We start from the raw sequence: 25390 nt of genomic DNA on the forward strand, positions 1-25390 counted from the left end.
CAATCTCTTCAGCCACCTCTTTCAGAACCCTGGGTGTACACCATCTGGTCCTGGTGACTTATCTACCCTCAGACCTTTCAGTTTCCCAAGAACCTTCTCCCTAGTAATGGTGACTAAACAGATTTCATGACCCCTGACACCTGGAACTTCGACCATACTGCTAGTATCTTCCACATTGAAGACTGATGCAATATAGTTACTCAGTTCATCCGCCATTTCCTGTTTGTACATTACTACCTGTGCAGCATCATTTTCCAGCAGTCTGATATCCACTCTCTCCTCTCTTTTACACTTTATGTATCTGAAAAAATGTTTGCTATTCTCTTTAGTATTATTGGCTAGCTTATTTTCGTATTCCATCTTTACCTTCTTAATGACAATTTAGTTACTTACTGTTGGTTATTAAAAGCTTCCCAATCCTCCAACTTCCCACTAATTTTTGCTCTATTATATGCTCTCTCTTTGGCTTTCATGTTGGCTTTGACTTCTCTTGTTAGCCAAGGTTGTGTCACCTTGCCTTTAGAATATGTAAAAGAGATTGCTGATGCTGGACAGTTGACATTCTGGGTTGAGAACTTTCATCCAGTCCAGGTGAAGAGTCTCAACCTGAAATCTCCTCTGTCCCCTTCCTTCCACAGATGCTGCCTGAGACGCTGAGTTCCTCCAACGTTTTGAGTGTTTCTTTGAACTTTTATAGCCTCTTTCATATAACATTCAGGATATCTGAAGCTCTTCAACAGCCTCAGAAACACTTTGGAAGTGCTGGCTGTGTTGTGTCAGAGGGTATTTGTCTCTGCAGACAAAAGTCGTCAACTGCCCGAGGCTGAATCATGAAACACACATTGGCGTTTACAAACCTCTACAATTAGGAAGCCTGTCACTGTAAGCTCAGCATTTCTTAAAGCTGAGTATTTCCACTGGGTGTTCCTGGCACTGTGACCACATGCTTGAGCCTCTGAGCCTTGGGCAAGAATGGAAGCAGTAGACGAAAGATAAGAGAAGATGATTTGACAAATGCGTAAAAATGGAAACTGCCAAGGCAATAAATGGAATGCTTCTGTTTCTCTTCCTAGTTTATATTTTGGTAAGTAGCTTTCTCAAAAATTGTTCTGCAGTGAAAATTCTCCTGATGGCTAATCTGGGCTGAAGTTCTCTTTAGTAGTTAAAATAGCATGTTTAAAAAAAACAGATTTAACTGTGGTTGGCCGAATCACGAGCAATAATAAATCTGCATATGGAGAGGAAATGCTGGAAATGTCCGATTGGTGCAGGACCCTCAACCTATCACTCAACGTCAAGAAGATGAAAGAAATGATAATTGACTTCAGGAAAGCAAGGGGTCCTGAACAAGCCCCACTAGTAATAAATGGTGAGGTAGTGGAAAGGATCTCCAGTTTCAAGTTTTCAAGGCTGAGTATCACTGAGGACCTCTCTTGGTCTGTCAACACATTTGAAATTTAAAAAAAAACCATGATAGTAGGGCTGAAACTTGATGATCTACCAGCACATGGAGATGTCCGTGGGAGAATGCTGCCAACTGGCTCATTCTCGGCTGCAGGAGTACGTGCTGAGGGACGCACTGAAACTCGGTGCAGCCACCGCAAGGGCCCGGTGGGGAAGGACCATGGTTTAGAGTTCTTCTCCCATGGGAGTAGGAGGGGTCGGGTGGCAGGGAGTAAACCCCTCAACAATGGTGTGGAAAGATGAAACAACAGAGCACCACATCGGTGGCTAAGAGTGTGGAAATGTAAAGCCCGTAATGGAAACATCTGTAAAGGATTGACAGTCATTGAATGGTTTATTGTACATAATTTTATTTCTGAATGAAATATATTTTGAAATAAAAGAAACCACGATAGTAGAGAAGGCACAGCAGCAACTATACTACCTGAGGAGCTTAAGGAGAGCTACTCTGCCTAAAGAAACTGCTGGGCGACTTTTATCAATGTGCAATAAAGAGTATACTGACATACGGAATGACGGTGTGGGACTCTAGCTGAAGCAAGATTGATCACAAAGAATTCCAACGGGTGATTAGGACGGCTCAGCACATCACTGGGACCTCAACTATCAAACCTGGAGACAATCTACAACTGTCGATGCCTACATCATTAATGACCCGTCACATCCCGGACACGATCTGTACAATCTCCTGCCAACTGGTTAAGGCATCCGTTAGTCTTGCGAGACCATGGATCTGCGCCTGGAAAGTCTTCACTCTCCAGAGCACAGGCCTGGGCAAGGTTGTATGGCAGACCAGCAGTTGCCCATGCTGCAAGTCTCCCCTCTCCATGACACCAATGTTGTCCAAGGGAAGGGCATTAGGACCCATACAGCTTGGCACCAGTGTTGTCGCAGAGCACTGTGTGGTTAAGTGCCTTGCTCAAGGACACAACACACTGCCTTGGCTGGGGCTCGAACTCACAACCTTCAGATCACTAGTCGAACACCTTAACCACTTGGCCACGTGCCATCTGGTAGGAGATGCGGAAACGGCTCAGCCAAGACAGTAAGACTGAAAAACAACTTCTTCCCGATGGCTGTTGTGCAGCTGAATAATGCTACACCCCAGCTTGCCAATGGCCTTTGAGTGGTATGGACTATCGAAGACACTTATTGCATTTAATATGGGATTTTTTTTTGGATTAAGCTGTACCACATGCATTGTAAATATCTGTTTTGCACAGACTGGAGTAGAACCACAATCTCGTTGTCTTGAGCAATGACAATAAAGTTCTGTTCTGTTCTATTATGGTTCTGATCACCACACTGTTGGAATGATGCAGTTGTACTGGAGAGATTCAGCGGGATGTTAATCTGGCCTGGATAGAATATTTTGGTTGTGAAGAGAGACTTTGCCATCCCCACAATTGAGCACATCTACATGGAGTGCTGTCGCAGGAAAGCAGCTTCCATCATCATGGGCCGCCACTATCGAAACCATGCTCTCTTTTCGCTGCTGCCATCAGAAAGGAAGAACGAGAGCCTCAGGACCACCACCACCAGTTTCAGGAGCAGTTACTACCCCTCAGCCATCAGGCTTTTTCCCCAGGGCTGAAATAGCTAAGACAAGGGGGTATAGTTTTGGAATTAGGTACAGAGGGGATGTCAGGGATAAGTTTTTCACACGGGGAGTGGTGGGTGTGTAGAACGCACTGCCGGCAGTGGTGCTGGAAGCAGATACAATAGGGTCTTTTAAGAGCCTCTTAGCTAGGTACATGGAGCTTAGAAAAATAGAGGGCTATGTGGCAGGGAAATTCTAGGCAGTTTCTAGAGTAGGTTACGTGGTCAGCACAACATTGTAGGCCGAAGGGCCTGTAATGTGCTGTAGATTCCTATGTTCTATGTTCAAAGGGGATAACTTGACTCAACTTCACTTGCCCCATCATTGAAATGTTCCCACAACCAATGGACTCACTTTCAAGGACTCACTCTCATGTTCTCGAGATTTATTGCTTAGTTACTTATGATTATTATTTTCTTTTTGTATTTGCACAGATTGTCTTTTGCTCATGGGTTGTTTGCCTCCATTGTTGTGTGCAGTTTTTCACTGATTTTATTGTGTTTCTTTGTATCTACCGTGAATGCCCTTGGTATCTCAGGGAATGATATCGTGAATGTCAGGGTAATATATAGTGATATATTTCTACTTTGATAATAAATTTACTTTGACTTTGGGACTTGATAGAATGGGCTTATTTTCCGTAAAGCAGAGAGTCTGAGGAGGGACCTGTGGTGGTCAATGAACTTCTGAGAGCTTAGCTAAAGATGGTAAGGAAGTTTTCTATATACCAGAGATATCTAATACCAGAGAACACTGGTTTAAGGTACAAGAAGTTTCGAGGGAATGTGAGGTAGAACTGTTTTCCATGTAGAAGAGTGACTGTAATCTGGAACATTCTACCTTAAGGGTGGTGGAGACACTCAATAAATTTAGAAGTGTCTCGATGAGTATTTGAGTCTTTAATCCTGCCTGACCTACTGAGTTCCTCCAACATTTTGAGTGTGCATGTCACTTTGACTCTCCAAGACGTTGTAGGCTATGAACCAAGTGATCCTAAATGGATTTAGTATGGTGGCTGTCCATTATATCTGACGATGACAGGGAACCTGTGTGAGAGAGTTTTTCGAATTGGAAAAGCCATTGCACTGGGGAAGTTCTACTCTCTCGATCTCAGAAACCCAGTGGTACGGACAAGTGTCACAAACTGGGGTCTTCCTTGGTTGCAGAGGATGATGATGACTTCTGTGTCTTGTCATGCCCTTCACTGTCCACGGAGCGTTGCAGAAACGCCTTCCTGGCCGTTGGATCTCACTGTAGGTCTCATCCACCGGGCATGTACCTATCTCACCAGGGTACGAGGTCCGTTGGCTACCCTCACCTGGTTTAGCCCACCTGTCAAAGTGGTGTAAAGGGTTGTGGCCACTGCCACATGTAAACAGCTACTTGGAGTCACAGAGGAAAGCTGAGTGTCCAGTAGGATAGCTGACCCAGTATGGACACAACAAGCCCCTTCACCAGAGGTGTTACCCCTCCCTGGATACCCCATACGCCCTAGGATTAGTATAGATAGATGGAGTGGTGGAATAATTGAGTCATACAGCACAGAGACTCAATGCTTTCCCACACCATCTATATGTCAACACTCAACAGGACTAGTAGAGGTAATTGATGGTCAGCATGGCATAGGTGGGCCGGGTGGCCAGTTTCTGTTCTGTACACCTCTGTCTCTAATTTGTACGTTCTCTCTGTGAACTATGTTGGCTTCCCCTGGGTGCTCTGGTTGCCTCCCACAGTCCAAAGACAGCCCTCCTATTTTCAGGCGATGCTGGCACCGGTCTCGAATCTGCCCATCCCCAGACCCACGAAAATCCGGCGCCCTGAAGGTGCGCTAGTCTTCCGGCCCGCATCCTTGGCATATCGAAAACTGGCCAGTCGTGAGGTCTTGAGAGCGGGTCCCATTCAGAATCAGGCTTATTATCACCGGCATGTGACGTGATATTTGTTAACTTAGCCGCAGCAGTTCAATGCAATACATAATCTAGCAGAGAGAGAGTAAAAAAAATAATAAATAAAATAAAACATAATAAATAAACAAGTGAATCAATTATGTATATTGAATAGGTTATTTAAAAAAATGTGCAGAAACAGAAATACTGTATATTAAAAGAAGTGAGGTAGTGTCCAAAGCTTCAAAGTCCATTCAGGAATCGGATGGCAGAGGGGAAGAAGCTGTTCCTGAATCGCTGAGTGTGTGCCTTCAGGCTTCTGTATCTCCTACCTGATGGTAACAGTGAGAATGGTAACAATGACACAAAGGTTGGGGGTGTTGTGGATAGTGTGGAGGGCTGTCAGAGGTTACAGCGGGACATTGATAGGCTGAGAAGTGGCAGATGGAATTCAACCCACATAAGTGTGAAGTGGTTCATTTTGGTAGGTCAAATATGATGACAGAATATAGTATTAATGGTAAGACTCCTGGCAGTGTGGAGGATCAGAGGGATCTTGGGGTCCGAGTCCATAGGACACTCAAAGCAGCTGCGCAGGCTGACTCTGTGGTTAAGAAGGCGTACGGTGCATTGGCCTTCATCAATCGTGGGATTGAGTTTAGGAGCTGAGAGGTAATGTTGCAGCTGTAAAGGACCCTGGTCAGACCCCACTTGGAGTACTGTGCTCAGTTCTGGTCACCTCACTACAGGAAGGATGTGGAAACCATAGAAAGGGTGCAGAGGAGATTTACAAGGATGTTACCTGGATTGGGGAGCATGTCTTATGAGTGAACTCGGCCTTTTCTCCTTGGAGCGACGGAGGATGAGAGGTGACCTGATAGAGGTGTATAAGATGATGAGAGGCATTGATTGTGTGGATAGTCAGAGGCTTTTTCCCAGGGCTGAAATGTTTGCCACAAGAGGGCACAGGTTTAAGGTACTGGGGAGTAGGTACAGAGGAGATACCAGAGGTAAGTTTTTTACTCAGAGAATGGTGAGTGCGTGGAATGGGCTGCCGGCAATGGTGGTGGAGGCGGATACGATAGGGTCTTTTAAGAGACTTTTGCATAGGTACATGGAGCTTTGAAAAATAGAGGGCTATAGGTAAGCCCAGTAATTTCTAAGGTAGGGACATGTTCAGCACAACTTTGTGGGCCGAAGGGCCTGTATTGTGTTGTAGGTTTTCTATGTTTCTGTGTTTCTAAAAGTGCATGCCCTGGGACGCTGCCTTTCTGAGACACCGCTCCCAAAAGATGTCCTGGGTACTTTGTAGGCTAGATTTACAATCTTCTGCAGCTTCTTTCGGTTCTGTGTAATAGCCCCTCCATACCAGACAGTGATGCAGCCTGTCAGAATACTCTCCACGGTGCAACTATAGAAATTTTTGAGCGTGTTTGTTGACACGCCAAATCGCTTCCATCTCTTAATAAAGTACAGCCACTGTCTTGCCTTCTTTATAACTACATCGATATGTTGGGACCAGGTTAGATCCTCAGAGATCTTGACACCCAGGAACTTGAAGCTGCTCACTCTCTCCACTTCTGATCCCTCTATGAGGATTGGTATGTGTTCCTTCGTCTTACCCTTTGTCATTCCCACAAAGAACCGAAGTCAGCGAGTATCTCCAGGTCAGGGTCTTCAAAAGAACCTCGAAGAGGAAAGGAAGAGATATTAGAGATAGAAATAGAGTTGTTGTTACTTCTTAGGCTGATTTTTGAATCGGGTGGCCTGCATGCAGATAATGAACACTGAGCTGAACTGAAGTCTGCTTTTTGATTTTGTATTTTATATTCTGTGTTTTCACTGGTTTTTGTTGTAGTTTGGGTGATTAGCTTTGCATGTGGGGGGTGGGGAGTTTTTGATGTTTGATATTTCTGTTTGAATCAGTTGGTTCCTTGGTTCTTCTTTGTTTCGTGGCTGTCTGTGAAGAAGATGAATATCAGGGTTGTATACTGCATACATACTTCGATAATAAATGTACTTTGAACTTTGAACAAATAAATAAAACAGTTAAGCAGCTTAGAAAATTCTGTTCTGTTGGAGCTGTGGTTTCGGTTGTTTAAAAGGGGCTGAAGAACTCTTGGCCTCTAATTTTAACTCAGCTGTTAACTCTGTCAATCCTGTAACTTTGCTATGCATCACTTTTGATCTCAGTTACGGTGCCTGATGACAGCTGAGCATCGTCTCTTCACAGCCTTGTCACAGAAATGTGTCATCTCTCTATCTCCCTGGTGCAACCTATTAGAGAACTCATTCACAACTCCAGTGGATTGTGTTTTGACTGTCACATGTGCCGACGTATGGTGGAAAATACAGTTAGCTCTGACAAAGCTGTTACTTAAATGGCGTAACGCAGGAGCTTTGAGAATTAGCATTACTGAAAGTTAAAAGAGGTGCAATCATGTAAATGCAAGAGATTCTGCAGTTGCTGGAAATCTTGAGCAATCCTTCAGTGATCTGCTGTTCACTCTGTAAATCTACCCTGGTTTATCTTCCCAAAGGTCAAGTTCAAGGTCAGTTTATTGCCATTCAACTGTAACACGTATATCGCCAAACAAGACAATGTTCCTCCGGATCAAGGTGCACAACACACTACATATAACTCGCCCGCACAAAACATAAAGTAACATCACCACAAATAAATTAACACATAATAAGGTGCATTTATGGCACAAGTTAAAAAGTAAACAGTAGAACACAACTGGCGTTGAGACTTGGGTGGCGGCAGGGAGCTCAGTAACCACCCGGTCTGGGGGAAGAAGCTGTTTCCCCCTCCTAACAGTTCTTGTCCTAATGCCACGGTACCTCCTGCCTGATGGCAGGGGTCCTAAGGATTGTTGAATGGATGAGAGGGATCATTGGCAAAGCTGAGGGCTCTGCATACAACACCTCACATGTAAGTTAGGACACTAGACCAGAAACCTTCTGGTTTAAGATGGTGCTGGTGAAGCACAGCGACAACTAGCTGGCAGCAAACACAACTACTAAATACCTTATTAATCACACTTTTTCTGGGAAATGATTACTGCAATCAATATTCTGGAACTTCTCTGTTGGAGTTGAGCTTTTGAAACACCTGTACGGCCTGGCAGTTTTGGAGTGTGAACTGAAGTGTCAAAGGTACAGGATGGCTGGGGCGTGGCGTGTGTGAACTGAATCGTGGTAGTGGGGCCTGGGCGGGAGAGCAGGGAACGAGCCGATGGATGGCCGTTGGTGGAGTGGACCTGGAGCTGATTTGAAGCGGCAGAGCCGAGGTGAGGTAAACTCGTGGTGATGGAGCCCGTACCCAAGGTCAAGGAACAAGCTGGCGTTTGGCTGGTTTAAGCATCAGGCCAGATTGGGAAGCTCGGGTGTGGGCTGAATCGAACGGGCGGTGGGGCCAGGGCCCGAGAGCAAGAGCGAGGACTGTCCCATTGTTTGGCCAATTTAAGTGCCGGGCCAGATTGAAAAAGGTCCGTGTGTCAGGGCCAGGGGCGAGGGACGCACCAGTGTTCAGCTCACTGCTCCACAAGGTTTACTTGTCTGTGCTGAACTGAGGCTGTGGCCTGCAGCTAACAGGCCCCAGGATCAGCTGTGACTGACTTCGTGGCTGTGGCCTCACTCTCGTGAACTTATGTTATTTTCCTACTTTAACTGTTGCACAATTTGTGTTTTTTTCTGCATTAGTGGATGTTTGACAGTCTTTTTTAATGCATTTTTGGGTTTCTTTGTTTTGTGGCTGCCTGTAAGGAGACGAATCTCAAGGTTGGATATGGTATTTGTACCTTGATAAGAAATGTGGTTTGAACTTTGAACTTTGAACTGTGTCTCAGTCACTAAAGTCATTGGTACAACACCTTGCAGTTCTTTACCCAGTGTTACAGACAGGGGAGAGGTTTAGAAATGTCAATGTATGTTTCATGATTCAACCTCTGACTGAGGTGCGTTGAAATGACCCGAAATGACTTGTACATATCTCTGACGTAAGGCAGGATTGTAGCGTACAGCCATGGGTTAATTCTGAGCGGAGTTAGCTCTGAAGGATTTTATCCCACATGCCTTCCGCAGAGAATTCTCTTGCAGCTTGCATTCAGAGCTGCCTGGGCTACGCACTGGGAGACCTGCAGCAGGAGACTGCCTAACACATGCCACCTGCCGGTTTCTGTCGATTGGAGACAAGAGTCATTGACTACCACCTCCCAGAGCAGGAACTTAATCACCGGGAACCTGCTTGGCTTGGCAAATAGAGATCAAATTTTCCCTCCCCCTCTATTCCCCACTCTGGCCTTTACGTCTCAGCTGCCTATCCCCTCCCCCCGGGTCCCCTCCTCGTTCCCTTCCTCCTGTGGTCCACTTCTCTCTCCTGTCAGATTCCTTCTTCTCCAGCCCTTGACCTTTCCCACCCACCTGGCTTCACCCGTCACCTTCCAGCGATCCTCCTTCCCCTCCCCTCACTTTTTTATTCTGGCATCTTCCCCCTCCCTCTCCAGTTCTGAAGAAGAGTCTCAGCCCGAAACATTGACTGTTTAGTCATTTCCCCGAATGAGTTCTGCTGAGTTCCTCCAGCATTTTGTGTGTGTTGCTCTGGATTTCCAGCATCTGCAGAATCTCTCACGTTTGTGACATTCAGATTAGATTGTTTTGAGTGATTTTACTTGCACTCTGTACATTGGTGAGAAACAAAGGTGGTCTCACTTCGGCCTCATGATGCTGGGCTGTGGATCTAGGTTCAAGTCTGCAACAAGGAGGCATCATGGTAGCCTAGCGGTGAGCACGCTGCTATTACAGTTCGGGGCATCAGAGTTCGGAGTTCAGAGTTCAATCCCAGTGTCCTCTATAAGGAAGTTTGTACATCTTTCCAGTGTGCCCATAGGTTTCCTCTGGGGGCTCTGGTTTCCTCCCACAGTCCAAGGACCAACTGATTACTGGGTCAATTGGTCATTGTAAGTTGTCCCGTGATTAGGCTAGGGTTAAATTGGGGGTTCCTGTGTGGTTTGGCTCATTGGGTTGCAAGGGCCTATTCTACTTTGTATCTCTAAATAAAGTAAATTTTTATTCAGACCCAGCATGTAAGTGCAATTGCTAAGGGAGTACGTCAGCGCCTCTACTTCCTTAGGAGTCTGTGGAGGTTCAGCATGACATCTAAAACTTCGACAAACTTCTACAGATGTGTAGTGCAGACATCCCACCTCTCCTGGAAGTTCCAGGAGTCTCCTGCATATTGATAGTGGCTCCCTGATGCCTGGAAATTATATACAATATCCCAGAAATGGATATTTTTGAGAGCGAGCGAGAGAGAGAGAGCAAGAGAGAGCACAAGAGAGAGCGAGAGAGAGTGCGAGAGCGTGAGAGAGCACGAGAGTGCCATGGCAGAGTGTTCCAAAAAAATATATAAAACGTACGTCACCCCAGACTACACTAAAGTGTACCCCTGCCTAATAGGGGTCAGAAATAATGACAGTGTTGCTCGCTGCATTGTTTGCAACAGTGACTTTTCTATTGCCCATGGTGGGTTAAGACTGTAAAAGACATATTGAGGTGAGTTTAACAGGTGTCTTTTGTTCATTAGCATAGCTAACATTATTTAAACTAGCTGGCCAGCTGCTAAGGAGCTGCTCTATTGCAGACATCCCACCTCTCCATCCCTGAAATGAGTTTTTGCAGGGTGGGATGTCTGGTAGTGGGGAGTGTATTGACTGGCTACATTACGGCCTGGTATGGGAACACCAATGCCTTTGAATGGCAAATCCTACAAAAGGTAATGGATTCAGCCCAGTACATCACAGGTAAAAGCCTTCCAACCATTGAAACGCTGTCAGAGAAAAGCAGCATCCCTCGTCAGAGATCCTCACCACCCAGGCCATACTCTTTCCTTGCTGTTCTCATCAGGAAGAAGGTACAGGAGCCTCAGGACTCACACCAGCAGGTTCAAGAACAGCTACTACCCCTCAACCATCAGGCTGTTGGACAAAGGGGATAACCTCACTTGCTTGCCCATCTATTGACATGTTCCCACAACCAATGATCTCACTTTAAGGACTCTTTATCTCACGTTCTCGTTATTTATTGCTATTTATTTATATCTGCATTTGCACAGTTTGTTGCCTTCTGCACTCTGGTTGATCTTTCATCGAGCCTGTTCTATAGATTTGATGAGCGTGGCCTGGGTGGTGGGGATCTCTGACGAGGGATGCTGCTTTTCTCTGACAGCGTTTCATGTAGATGTGCTCAATAGTTGGGAGGGCTTTACCTATGATGTGCTGGGCAGAATCCACCACCTTCTGTCGGATTTTCCGTTCAAAGGCTTGGAGTTTCCATACCAGGCCATGATGCAGCCAGTTAATACACTCTCCACTGCACACCTGTAGAAGCTGATCGAAGTTTTTGATGTTGTGTTTAATATCTGCAGACTCCTGAGGAAGTAGAGGCGCTGTTGTGCTTTCTTTGCAATTTCATTTACATGCTGGGTCCAAAACAGATGGTCTGAAATAGTTACACCCAGGAATTTAAAGTTGCCAATCCTCTCTCCCTCAGATCCTCTTGATGAGGACTGGCTCATGGTTTCCCTCTTCTGAAGTCTATAGCCAGTTCCTTGGTCTTGCTGACAATGAGTGAGACGTTGTTGTTATTATACCAATCAGCCAAATTTTCAATCTCCCTCCTGTTTTCTAATTCATCACCACCTTTGATACAGCCCACAACAGTGGTGCCATCAGCAAACTTGTATATGGTGTTGGAGCTGTACTTAGCCACACAGTCGTAGGTGTGAAGTGAGAAGATCATAGCCTTGTGGTGCTCCTGTGCTGATGGAGATTCTCATCTCATCATTGTGCGCCGTCGTATGACATCATCATTATGTTCCGTGTCATATGACGTGGGCGATCGTGGTCTTTCAATGACCATGATTGTTCTTGGCAAATGTTTCTGCAGAAGTGGTTTGCCATTGCCACCTTCTGGGCAGTGTCTCTACAAGACGGGTAACCCCAACCATTATCAATACTCTTCACAGATTGTCTGCCTGGCGTCAGCGGCCACATAACCAGGACTCATACGACCATCCACCACCTGCTCCCATGGCTTCACGTGACCCTGATCGGGGGCTAAGCAGGTGCTACACCTTGCCCAAGGGTGACCTGCAGGCTAGCGGAGGGAAGAAGCACCTTCCACCTCCTTTGATAGAGACGTATCTCCACCCTGCCAGTACCCGCTCCAGATCAAAAATACCTCAGATGTTCTCAATTTGCTCCTCTGCATAGTTTGGCTGCTGTCCTTTCCATATTGTAATGCTGAGTACCGTCCATAGACTTTTGCTTGGCTGTGAGGTGTCTTTGAAAACCTTCAGATGGTGAAAGATGCTTATGAACACTGTTCTTGCTTACAGTGAGCAAAGCTGGTCCCTTTTCATCTGTCTGTCAGCACAGGACTGAGATGTATCTTTAACAAGTCGAACGCAGCAGGCCGGTGGCCTCAATTAATTCTGCTGGTCAGCCCAAGTGGAACCTCAGCGCCTCGCCTGTCACAGTGCAGGAAATCCCATCTGAATGAGAGCCACAGCAAGACAGGAAGTCTGGCTGAATGTCACTGTCAGACCAGCTCAGAGCTAAAGAATATTCTCTCAGACAGCATCAGAAAGAGCCTCTGTGCGTGAGAAAAAGAAGGAACGATGATTTGAATGATGGTAACTGGGACTGGATGAGGATGTTCCGTGAAGCAGACGGCACTGCAGAACGTAACTTGTAGCCGCAATTCGGAGTAAGTCAGTCCTGTCTAAACTATTGCTTCTTAAAGCTATCACTGGACCTGCAATATTCTAAACCTTCCCAACAGCTACCAGCCCAGTGAGTGCACCACGCCGACAGTCCACCGTGCAGTTTTATTTAGTGTTTATGAGTCTTTACTCTTTAAGTAACATCGTGCGTCAGTGTGGGCCACTGCAGTGGCAGGGTGGGCGTCCAGATATAATTGCTTCCCGCTGTTTAAGGGGAAGGCAATGACTGAATCAACTTCTCAGCCCTTTGGCGTCTGCCATTGTACGTCAAACAGAATACTGCTTCTTTGCATAACATTAGACTTTGCACCCTTTCCTAAAGTGTTAAAATCTGTTGCCATGAACTGCTTGAGGTAAGTTTCGCTGAGAATATTTTAAAATTATCAGGCGTAACTCAACGGCAGTTTCAGACTGCACAGAATTTCAGCAAGTAGAACGTATAACATGCGAGGATGGGCAAGGAAGTGGTAGATGGAATATAGAGTAACACACGCAAAGTGCTGGAGGAATTCAGCGAGTCAGGCAGAGTCTATGGAAATGTCGTTTCGAGCCGAGACCCTTTCTCAGGACTCTTCTCAATAGATGCTGCCGGACTTGCTGAGTTCTTTCAGCATTTTCCGTGTGTTGATTTGGACTTCCAGCACCTGCAGAATTTCTTGTGTTTGAGATGGAATATAGTACAGGGAAGTGCAGGGTTATGCACTTTGGTGGAAAGAATAAAGGTGTAGACTCTTCTCCAAAGTGGGAAGAGAGTTGAGAAAACGGAACTGCAGAGGGACTTGGGAGTCCTTGTTCCTTTAGGCCAGGAGGTTCCCAATGCCGTGGACCTTAAGCAAGACGTCTGTGAACCCCAGCTCAGGAACCCCTGCTTTACGCAGTCACTTGCGGCTTGACTAAGTGGTAAGGAAGGCAAATGGAATGTTAACGCTCACTTTGAGAACGAGAATATGAAAGCAAGGATGTACGGCTGAGTCTTTATAAGGCATTGGTCAGAATTCAGTTGGAGCACTGAGAGAAATTGTGGGTGCTGTATCTAGGGAAGAAGGTGGTGGTTCTGAAAAGGGTCCAGGGGAGGTTCAAAAGAATAATCCCAGGCTTAACACATGAGGAGAATTTCATGGCCCTGCGCCTGTACTCAATGGAATTCTGACAGATGAAAAGGGGATATCAATAAAATCTATTGAGTCCTGAAAGGCCTGAATAGATGGGATATTGAAAGGATGTTTCCATTGGTAGCAGAGTCCAGGATCTGAGAGCACAGCCCAAAAATAGAAGGGTATCCCTTTAACAGACAAATGAGAAGGAATTTCTTCAACCAGAGGGTGGTGAATCTGTGGAATTTGCAACCACAGAGAGCTGTGGAGGCCAAGTCATCGGGCGTAGTTAAGGCAAAGATTGACAGGTTCTTGACTGGTAAAGGGATTAAAGATTATAGCTAGAAGGTAGTAGAATCGTTCGTTCATTATGTGCCGTGTTGTATAGCATAGGCGATCGTGGTCCTTCAAGTCAAGTCAAGTTTATTGACATTTAACTACATACTGTACATGTATACCGTCAAGTGAATGACGTTTCTCTGGACCAGAGTGTAAAGCACAGGATAATATGGTGAATTATGCATAAATCAACAAAGTAAAGTGCATAAATTAAATATTGTAAGCTGCAGAACAAGTTAACCTTTGACACTTCAAATGCAATGTGGCGGGGAGTTCAGAAACCTAATGGCCTGAGGGAAGAAGCTGTTTCCCATCCTGACCGTTCTTGTCTTTATGCATCAGAGTCTCCTGCCTGATGGTAGAAAGTCAAAGAGGATGCTGGATGGATGGGTGGGATCCTTGATAATACTAAGGGCCCTGCGTATGCAGTGTTCCTGATAAAATCCCCAATGGTTGGAAGAGAGACCCCTATGATCCTGTAGGCTGTGATTGTTTCTAAAGCATGATTGTTCTTGGCAACTTTTTCTACAGAAGTGGGTTGCCATTGTCTTCTTCTGGGCAGTGTCTTTACAAGACAGGTGATTGCAGTCATTATCAATACTCTTCAGAGATTGTCTGCCCGGTGTCAGTGGTCGCATAACCAGGATTTGTGATGTGCACCAGCTGCTCGTACGACCATCCACCACCTGCTCCCATGGCTTCACATGACCCTGATCGGGGTGGGCTAAGCAGGTGCTACACCTTGCCTGAGGGTGACCTGCAGGCTAACGGAAAGAGGTAGCGTCTACCACCTCCTTTGGTAGGGACGTATCTCCACCCATTGCCCAAATCTCGAACATTGATAATAAATTTACCTGGAACTTTTTGAGAGGAAACCCACGCAGTCACAGGAACTACATACAAACTCCTTACGGGCAGCGGTGGGATCGAACCCGTCCATCAACGTTCCTTTATACCAGGGTTCCCAATCTTTTTAACGTATTAGACCCCTGCCATGAACTGAGGGGTGCATGGACCCCAGGTTGGTGACCCCTGCTTTTTGCCCCACATTTCACAGCAGAAGTCCTCTTTGACCTTAACCCTCTTTGAGTTCCCAAAGTGCATCATCTCACAACCTACCTCATCGTGATCTGCCTGCACTGCACTCTTTCTATAACCGTAACGCTTTATTCCGCATTCTGTCATTGTTCTCCCTTGTACTACCTCAATGTACTGACATGACCTGTATGGACGGCATGCAAAAGAAACTTTTTCACTGTACGTGTGACAATAAAAAATGAATTAACCAATTTATTGAAACTCTTCCAATTCTGATGGAACTGGATAGGGTAGATGTTTAGAGGCTGTTTTCCACTGGTGGGGGAATCTGGAACTTGGTGGAATTGGTTCAGAATAAAGGGGAATATATTTATGAGATTGATTTCTTCTTAAACCTACACTCTGTCTCTAATTGATTCAAGACACTGCCAAAGATTCATTACCCACGACTTAAAACCAGTCACTTCAGGCAGATCAGCCATGGTTGGCAGCTCACCCAGAAGGAAAACTCTGATCCCAAATTTCCGCTGCATTGCAGCTATACCCACTCATGGGGAAGGCTTTGGGAGTAAACCCCGAGGGAAAAGTCCAGAGCTGAAGTCCCTAAGGCAGTCCTACGTTGAGTTTAACGTTGACTGGCAACTCCTGTAATGCTGCTGGTGCCAAACTGTATCGGTTTCTGCTGTTCCTTTGAGTTCATCAGATGTGTGGAGAGGGGGAACTTGCTACATGGGCAACAGCTTGCTCTCCATATTGTCCTGCCCTGGCTTGTGTATCTAGACAGATAGGATGCAACATCGATGGTCGACCTTGACCGATGGAGGGTTGGTCAAACTGTGCAAATACAAAAAGAAAGAAATAATAATAATAAATTAATAAGCAACAAACATTGAGAACGTGAGATGAAGGGTCCTTGGATCTCAGGCCATATACTGTGGAAATATTTCAATGATGGGGCATGTGAAGTTATCCCCTCTGGTTCAGGAGCCTGATGGTTGAGGGGTAGTAGCTGTTCCTGAACCTGGTGGTGTGAGTCCTGAGGCTCCTGTACCTTCTTCCTGATGGCAGCAGTGAGAAGAGAGCATGTCCTGGGTGGTGGGGGTCTCTGATGATTGATGCTGCTTTCCTGCTTTCGAAACATATAAAGTGTTCCTCCCCAAACTCCTTGCATGGTCGCGTGAATTTGATTTCAATTTGATTAAGGTATTGGCTGGAAAAAAGATGTGGAACATTTGGTACCTGGATAATTACCAGCTAAAGGCACTACCAGATACAAGGTTGGCATATGGTAATGCATTTCTCTTTTACTCACCTTCTGCCAAAGGCTATTTATTTCAAATGTATGTTACAGCAAAGCTTCATTTGTGGCGGAGTGTTTTCAATCCTGTAAACATACACAGAATGTCCCTGGTTGATTCAAGACTGCCAAAGATTCATCAGCCGCATAACTATAAATCATTTGTGAAGGCAGATAAGAGTGTTGGGGACAGGTCAGAGTGTAAGGGACACAGGTCAGAGTGTAGGGGACAGCTCAGAGTGTCAGGACAGATTCAAGATTCAGGATTGTTTGTCGTCAGAAGTGCAAGATCAGAATCAGAATCAGGTACTTGTTGTCTTTGCAGGAACAGTACAATGGAATACATGATAATAGAGAAAAAAAACTGTGAATTACAGTAAGTTTATATATTAAATAGGTAAATTAAATAAGCAGTACATAAACAAACAGATGAGGTAGTGTTCATGGGTTCAATGTCCATTCAGAAATCAGATGGCAGAGGGGAAGAAGCTGTTCCTGAATCATTGAGTGTGTGTCTTCAGACTCCTGTACCTCCTCTCTGATGGTAACACTGAGAAGAGGGCATGTCCTGGGTGGTGGGGGTCCTTAATGATGGACACCACATTTTTGAGGCATCGCTCCTTGAAGATATCCTGGATACCGTGGAGTCTAGTGGCCACGATGGAGTTTACAACTCCCTGCAGCTTATTTCGATCCTGTGCAGTAGCTCCCCCCACCCCCTGATACCAGATGGTGATGCAGCCAGTTGGAACGTTCCCCACGGTACATCTGTAGAAATTTGTGAGTGTCTTTGGTGACAGACCAAATCTCATATATAGCCGCTGTCGTGTCTTCCTTGTGGCTGTATTGATGCATCGGGCCCAGGAGAGATCCTTGGAAGTGCTGACACCCACGAACTTGAACCTGAACAAAAGGATTTTTACTCCTGATCTGATGCCGCACAAAAAAAAACACACAGTAGGCATAAAAACACAATAAAAACACATTAAAGATAAATACATTCGATTAGCTTATATGCACTGACTGATTTTATGTACTGTACAGAAAGTGACGCGAGCTGTGGTATCAGTACATAAGGTGACCACTGGAGCCTTGTATGTATTTTCTGTCTGTATTGTATGTTGTGTTCCAACTTTTATTATGGATTACAGCAATTTGTCATGTGGGGTTGGGTGTGGTAGATGTAAACGAGCATAGTCACATATTCACCCTCAGTTCTCGTTAGTTTAGTTAAAAAGAGCAGGGACTTGGATATTTTTTGTTGACTGCTTATTTTGCTAATTCCGTTATCACTAATATCATTAATTTCTCTATTGTTACACTAGTTCCATTAGTTTTTATCGCTATATAAGATAATTCATCTTTGTTGGTTTCATAATAAAGAATTGAGTGTACTTTTATCCAATTTTTTTTCCAACCGGATAATGTGTAATTTATGCACTTTACTTTGTTTATCTGTGCGCAATTCATTTGTAGACTTAGTTCTTACTTTCCTAAGTTATTGTTTGTTATGTGTAGTACAGTGCTTTACACCCTGGTGCGGAGAAACGTTGTCTCGTTTGACATGTATATAGCTAAATGACAATTAACTTGGCTTGGCTTGACTTGAAACTTGGAGACTTGGAAATGTGCCGCACATTGTTAATTCCCTCTCAGTGGCTTTGGTCCATTTTTCAAGTGACTTTGACAAAAAATGATAGAATAGTGGTGTTGGGGGTGGTGTGGTGAGTTAGTAGGTGGAGGCATTGATCAACCTGATGGCTTGGGGGAAGTAACTGTTTCTGCGTCTGCTGGTCCTGGTGTGGATGCTCTGCAGCCTCCTCCCTGATGAGAGTGGGGCGAATAGACACAGAAAGGTGCCTTGCAAATGGTATTTGCATAATGTTACTTGGGGTTGGATTGCCAGAGCATAATTTGGTTCTTTTGATGACTTTGCACTCCAGGAGAACTGAAGTGACTGCAAAATAATTTGTCGATTCCTTTCATTTAACATTCCTCAAAGTGCTCGGCAGTGCCTCTCTCACTTCAGTTCCCGTCAGGTTTGGAGAAGTACCAGTTCTCTTTTTGAAAAGAGCCGAAGTTGCAGCTGAAACACAACACAGATGGCTTCCGATCAATTGCACGGCCCTGCGGTGCGGGCCCATGTGATTATGTAAGCGGCAGTTGAAGCTTTCGTTCGCACTTGCCCACAGTTCCTGAGGCAATCGTGTTTGCTGCTTTTTTTCCTGCTGAATAGCGCTTTTCCGGAGCACATTTTGCCAAATGCACGGAGCGTGAAGCAGCAACTAATCTGGTGTGGCCGAGACCGGGAGAGAGCAGCAGTGTGGACGGATAGGCAGAGCGCTGCATATTGCTACGGTCTCCACAATGTAAAACAAACCAACAGAGCACTATGTGCTAAAAGAGTCTTAGGACATAGAACAGTACATCGCAATACAGGACTTTTGGCCACAATGTTGTGCTGACCGTTTAGCCTACCCCAAGACCAATCAAACCCTTTCCTCCCACATAGCCCTCCATTTTTCTTTGCATATCTAGGAGTTTCTTAAATGCCCCTAATATATCTGCCTCTCCCAACACTCCTGGCAGGGCGTTCCACACACACCATTCTCTGTCTAGAAAAACTTAGCTCTGACATACCCTTACACCTTCCTCCAATTACCTTAAAATTATGCCCCCTTATATTAGCCATTTCCACCCTGGGAAAAAGTCTCTGTCTATCCACTCGATCTATGCTTCTTATCATCTTGTACATCCCTACCAAGTCACCTCTCACCCTCCTTCGCTCCAAAGAGAAAAGCACTAGCTCGCTCAACCTATTGGATCAGCCATGACGAAATGGCAGAGCAGACACGATGGGCCAAATGGTCTAATTCTGTTTCTATATCTTATGGTCTCAAGGTCTACTCTCACAAGACATTCTTCATTCTTTATTTGTAAGGTGAAGATAAACGAGCAAATTTTGAATTTCCCAAGTTCTTTGTCAGTACACTGAAGTGCTTCACAAGCTGAAGAGTATTTTTGAAGTGTTGCAACACAGGAGACGCACCGTTCAGTTTACACCTAGTGTAGTGGTTCCTTGAGAACAAACCAGAACCGCGCATTAAGCACGGTGGTGTGGGGCGCGTTGGCACTGTATGACGCACTGGCACTGTATGACGCACTATCCACAGCAGCAAGGTTGTAAAGTCGAAGAAAGTACGTTCGATCCTTCCCTGCTGCTGTCTGCGAGGAGTTTGTACATTCTCCCTGTGACAGTGTGGGTTTCCTCCAGGTGCTCTGGTTTCCCCCCACAGTCCAAAGATGGTTGGTAGGTTAACTGATCATTGTAAATTGTCCTGTGATTAGGCTCGGGTTAAATCGGGGGATTGCTGGGTGATGTGACTTGAAGGGCCAGAAGTGCTTACTCTGCGCTGTATCTCAATCAGTAAAATAAATTTATTAAGAAACCAGAAGAATCAACAATCTTAACTGAATTTAACAGGAGCACCATTGAGAGCCTTCTGACAAGTTGCATCTCCATCTGGTGTGGAAGCAACCGAGCCTCAGACCGGAAGTCCCTACAGAGGACTGTGAGAGCATTTACCAGGAGCACTGCATACGCAGGACTCAGTACTATCAAGGATCCCACCCATCCATCCAGCATCCTCTTTGACTTTCTACCATCAGGCAGGAGACTCCGATGCATAAAGGCAGGAACAGTCAGGATGGAAACAGTTTCTTCCCTCAGGCCATTAGGATTCTGAACTCCCTGCCACATCACATTTGAAGTGTCACTGGTCAATCTGTTCTGTACCTCACAATATTTAATTTATGCACTTCACTTTGTTTATCTGTGCGTAATTCATTTGTGGATTTAATTCTTACTTTCTTAAGTTATTGTGTGTTATGTGTACTACTGTGCCTTACACCCTGGTCCGGGGAAATGTTGTCTCGTTTGACGGTATACATGCATATAGTTAAATGACAATAAACTTGACTAAACTTGATCCTGAAGCAATAAAACTAATGAAACTAAAACTAGCAATATAATGACGTTGACCGTCTTAGTGTATTTAAACATTAGTGAACTGTTACTAAATATATTTCAACAGTCAGCAAAAAGATGGCCCACTCCCTAGCTCTATCGAAACTGGACTAAACTAAAGACAAACTAGGAATATATAACTAAACTCTTTGGTTCTACCTGCCGGCTGGCGGCGTAGTGGCATCAACGCCGGACTTTGGAGCAGAGGCTCCCGAGTTCGAATCCAGCCGGCTCCCTTGCACGCTTTCCATCCGTGCTGGGTTGAGCATCGAGCTAGCTACTCGGCCTCGTAAAAATGAGAAAGCCTGCTAAAAAAAAACGCCGTCATGACAGCGTCCCGATGACTCCACTCGGCGTTAAGGGCTTTCTTCTTCTTCTTCCTTCAGTTCTACAACACCCCAACCCACATGACTAACTACTCATAATAAACGCATGACACAAAATCCAATACAGTTAGAAAATACAAACACAGATACATGGCTCCTGCACCTCGCAAGTTTGTGAAGATAACCATCATCAAACAATGATTATAATAATGTTGAGGGGCACTGGTGGTGCTTTGGCTGAAAGACTTGAGAGAACTTCTTCACTCTGCATTTAAAAACAGGTTGAGATCCATTGCGTCTACTTGAGAGGGCAGGTGGAAAGAAGAAGGAAAAAGAGGAAAGATTAGCTTTATCTGTCACATGTACATCGAAGCATGGAAGCATACAGTGAAATGCATCATTTTGCATTAAATCCAGTCAGTGAGGATTGTGCGGGGCAGCAAGTGTTGCTATGCCTCCAGCACTAACATAGCATGACCACAACTCACGAACCCTAACCGTACATCACTGGAAGGAATATGTCATGGTAGCTGCTGGCCGGACTGGACCCGGGTGCGGAGGAACAATAGACTCCCATGTATAGATGGAAACAAAGGGTTAGGTTTAGGAGTGCCAACAGAGCATTGGAGGCACAACCAAATGACACCGCAAGAAAAATCATTCTCCACAAACACAAGGACACCCCCAGAGCCAACCGGGAATAAACAGTGAGAGATGTCAACAAAAAGGCAGGCATAGCTAGGACCCATACGGGTGCCCATAGCTACACCTTTAGTTTGGAGGAAGTGGGAGGAGCCAAAGGAGAAATTATTAAGAGTAAGGACTAATTCCGCTAGACGGAGCAGAGTGGTGGTAGAGGGGAACTGATTAGGTCTGGCGGAATTAGTCCTTACTCTTAATAATTTCTCCTTTGGCTCCTCCCACTTCCTCCAAACTAAAGGTGTAGCTATGGGCACCCGTATGGGTCCTAGCTATGCCTGCCTTTTTGTTGGCTTTGTGGAACAATCTATGTTCTGTGCCTATTCTGGTATCTGTCTCCCACTTTTCCTTCACTACATCGACGACTGCATTGGCGCTGCTTCCTGCACGCATGCAGAACTTGTTGACTTTATTAACTTTGCCTCCAACTTTCACCCTGCCCTCAAGTTTACCTGGTCCATTTCCGACACCTCCCTCCCCTTTCTAGATCTTTCTGTCTCTGTCTCTGGAGACAGCTTATCCACTGATGTCTACTATAAGCCTACTGACTCTCACAGCTATCTGGACTATTCCTCTTCTCACCCAGTCTCTTGCAAAAATGCCATCCCCTTCTCGCAATTCCTCCGTCTCCGCCGCATCTGCTCTCAGGATGAGGCTTTTCATTCTAGGACAAGGGAGATGTCTTCCTTTTTTAAAGAAAGGGGCTTCCCTTCCTCCACTATCAACTCTGCTCTTACACGCATCTCCCCCATTTCACGTACATCTGCTCTCACTCCATCCTCCCGCCACCCCACTAGGAATAGGGTTCCCCTGGTTCTCACCTACCAGCCCACCAGCCTCCGGGTCCAACATATTATTCTCCGTAACTTCCGCCACCTCCAACGGAATCCCACCACTAAGCACATCTTTCCCTCCCCCCCCCTGCATTCCGCAGGGATCGCTCCCTACACAACTTCCTTGTCCATTCGTCCCCCCCATCCCTCCCCACTGATCTCCCTCCTGGCACTTATCCATGTAAGCGGAACAAGTGCTACACATGCCCTTACACTTCCTCCCTTACCACCATTCAGGGCCCCAAACAGTCCTTCCAGGTGAGGCAACACTTCACCTGTGAATCGACTGGGGTGATATACCGCGTCCGGTGCTCCCAATGTGGCCTTTTATATATTGGCGAGACCCGGTGCAGACTGGGAGACCGCTTTGCTGAACATCTACGCTCTATCCGCCAGAGAAAGCAGGATCTCCCAGTGGCCACACATTTTAATTCCACATCCCATTCCCATTCTGACATGTCTATCCACGGCCTCCTCTACTGTAAAGATGAAGCCACACTCAGGTTGGAGGAACAACACCTTACATTCCGTCTGGGTAGCCTCCAACCTGATGGCATGAACATCGACTTCTCTAGCTTCCGCTAAGGCCCCACCTCCCCCTCGTACCCCATCTGTTACTTATTTTTATGCACACATTCTTTCTCTCACTCTCCTTTTTCTCCCTCTGTCCCTCTGAATATACCCCTTGCCCATCCTCTGGGTCCCCCCCCCCCTTGTCTTTCTTCCCGGACCTCCTGTCCCATGATCCTCTCGTATCCCCTTTTGCCTATCACCTGTCCAGCTCTTGGCTATATCCCTCCCCCTCCTGTCTTCTCCTATCATTTTGGATCTCCCCCTCCCCCTCCCACTTTCAAATCCTTTACTCACTCTTCCTTCAGTTAGTCCTGACGAAGGGTCTCGGCCTGAAACGTCGACTGCACCTCTTCCTACAGATGCTGCCTGGCCTGCTGCGTTCACCAGCAACTTTGTGTGTGTTGCGGGAATAAACAGTCAGTGTTTCGGCTTGTACTGTCAACAGTTTATTCATTTCCATAGACGCTGCCTGACCTGCTGAGCTCCTCCAGCATTTTGTGCATGTTGCTCTGGATTTCCAGCATCTGCAGAATTTGTGATGTTTGATATTTGAGTTATTGTTGCCTTCCTGTTTGCTTCAACCAGTCTGGCTATTCTCCTGAGAGAAATGTATACAATATACATCCTGAACTTATACATCAGTCACCTGAGATGGAAGGGATGCTGCTGTACTGTTTTTTTGCCACAAAGCCGGTGTGTACAGTCCAGGCGAGGTCATCGGTGGTGTGTATACCGAGGGACTTGAAACTACTCACCCTGTCAACCGCAGACCCATTGATGTTGCTCGGGATGAGCCTGTCTCCGTTCCTCCTGTAATCCACAATCAGCTCTTTTGTTTTTTGGACATTGAGAGAGAGGTTGATATCCTAGCTGATTGTTTGCATTAACGAGCAGGTATACAGATGTACCTAATAAAGTGGCCACTATGTGTATGTTCAGGAGTAAGAGACTTGGGTAAGTAAGTTGTACATTCACAACGGTGTCCCTTTTCGATTAGATGTGAACCAAAACCTGGTGCTACAGTGTCGAAGGAGTTTTGCTCTGTTCTCCGATGAGATTTCCGTCTGTTTCTTCTGCTTTGATTGTCATCAGCGTTTTTTTTGTTCCCCTTTTTGTCTTCGATAAAGTGCTGACCAAAACTCACCTCCCCTCTCCGCAACTTAAAATAATCTCTTTTCGTCTCTTTCTCACTTCTCATGAACAGTCTCTGACCTGAAACTTTAACTCTGTTTCTTGCCCCACACAGATGCTAATTGACCCGCGGGATGTGGGAGCTTTAGAGAGGGTGCAGAGGAGATTTACCAGGATGCGGCCTGGATTAGAGAGCGTGTCTTATGAGGGGAGGTTGAGTGAGCTGGGGCTTTTCTATCTGGAACCGAGCAGGATGGGAGGTAACTCGACAGAGGTGTACAAGAGGATGAGGCATAGACAGAGTGGACAGCCAGAGACTTTTTCCCAGGCTAGAAATGGCCAGTACCAGGGGACACAGTTTTAAGGTGATTGGGGAAAATGATAGGGGGATGTCAGATGTGAGGTCTTTAAACAGAGAGTAACCGGTGCATGCAATACACTGCTGGGGTGATGGTAGAGGGAGATACATTAGAGATATATTAGAAACCCTTAGATAAGCACATGGATTATAGAAAAATGTTACTAGAATAGCCATGGAGACATAGAAAGTACAGCAGAGAAACAGGCCCTTCAGCCCATCTAGTCCATGCCGAACCATTTAAAACTGCCTAAGCCCATCGACCTGCACCCAGACCATACCCCTACCATCCATGTGCCTATCCAAACTTCTCTTAGATGTTCAAATCGAGCTCGCATGCACTATTTGTTCTGGCAGCTCATCCCACACTCTCACAACCCTCTGAGAGAAAAAGTTTCCCCTCATGTTCCCCTGAAACTTATAGAGGTTTATAAAATTATGAGGCACATAGACAGGGTAGGGGGTAAGAAACTTATCTGCAAAACTGAATCAGACTTAAGTTTATTGTCACTGACATGAGTCATGAAATGTGGCGTTTTGTGACAGGAGTGTAGCGCAATACATTAAAGTTACTCTAAGTTGCAAGAATAAATAAATTTTGCAAAGGAAAATGGTGAGGTAGTGTTCATGGACCGTTCAGAAATCTCATGGTGAAGGAGAAGAAGCTGTTCTTTAAACATTCTTAAAACAGGTGTCTACAACCTGAAGCCGTAGATATTGGACGGTAGGTGTATGGAGGGCTATGGGAGGTCGATGGGAGTAGACAGTTTAAATGGTTCAGCACAGACGAGATGAGCTGATGGACCTCTTTCTGTGCTGTACTTTTCTAAGACTCTGTGACTATCAGATTAATTAGCAGTTTCCACAGCTCCAAAGAAAACACATCCAGCCTCTCTGGTGATTCCTGCCGCTGGAACACTCCGTCCCAATGTGCGTACG

The 25390-nt window shown here is 45.6% G+C and overlaps 1 protein-coding gene across 3 annotated transcripts in view; it reads left to right on the plus strand.

Annotated features, from left to right (window-relative positions):
- Positions 1-25390, plus strand: part of LOC140190134 (tyrosine-protein kinase Fyn-like) — a 298385-nt gene that overhangs the window by 155371 nt on the left and 117624 nt on the right. The window contains exon 1 of one of the 3 annotated variants that reach the window (XM_072246644.1): positions 12596-12720. The exons of the other annotated variants lie outside the window; for them this stretch is intronic. The gene's annotated coding sequence lies outside the window, so the exon portion shown is untranslated. Of the gene's footprint in view, positions 1-12595; positions 12721-25390 lie in introns of those variants that run through there. 3 annotated transcript variants of the gene reach the window in all.

The sequence above is a fragment of the Mobula birostris genome, chromosome 29 (genome assembly GCF_030028105.1).
Source record: "Mobula birostris isolate sMobBir1 chromosome 29, sMobBir1.hap1, whole genome shotgun sequence".
NCBI classification, from domain to species: domain Eukaryota; kingdom Metazoa; phylum Chordata; class Chondrichthyes; order Myliobatiformes; family Myliobatidae; genus Mobula; species Mobula birostris.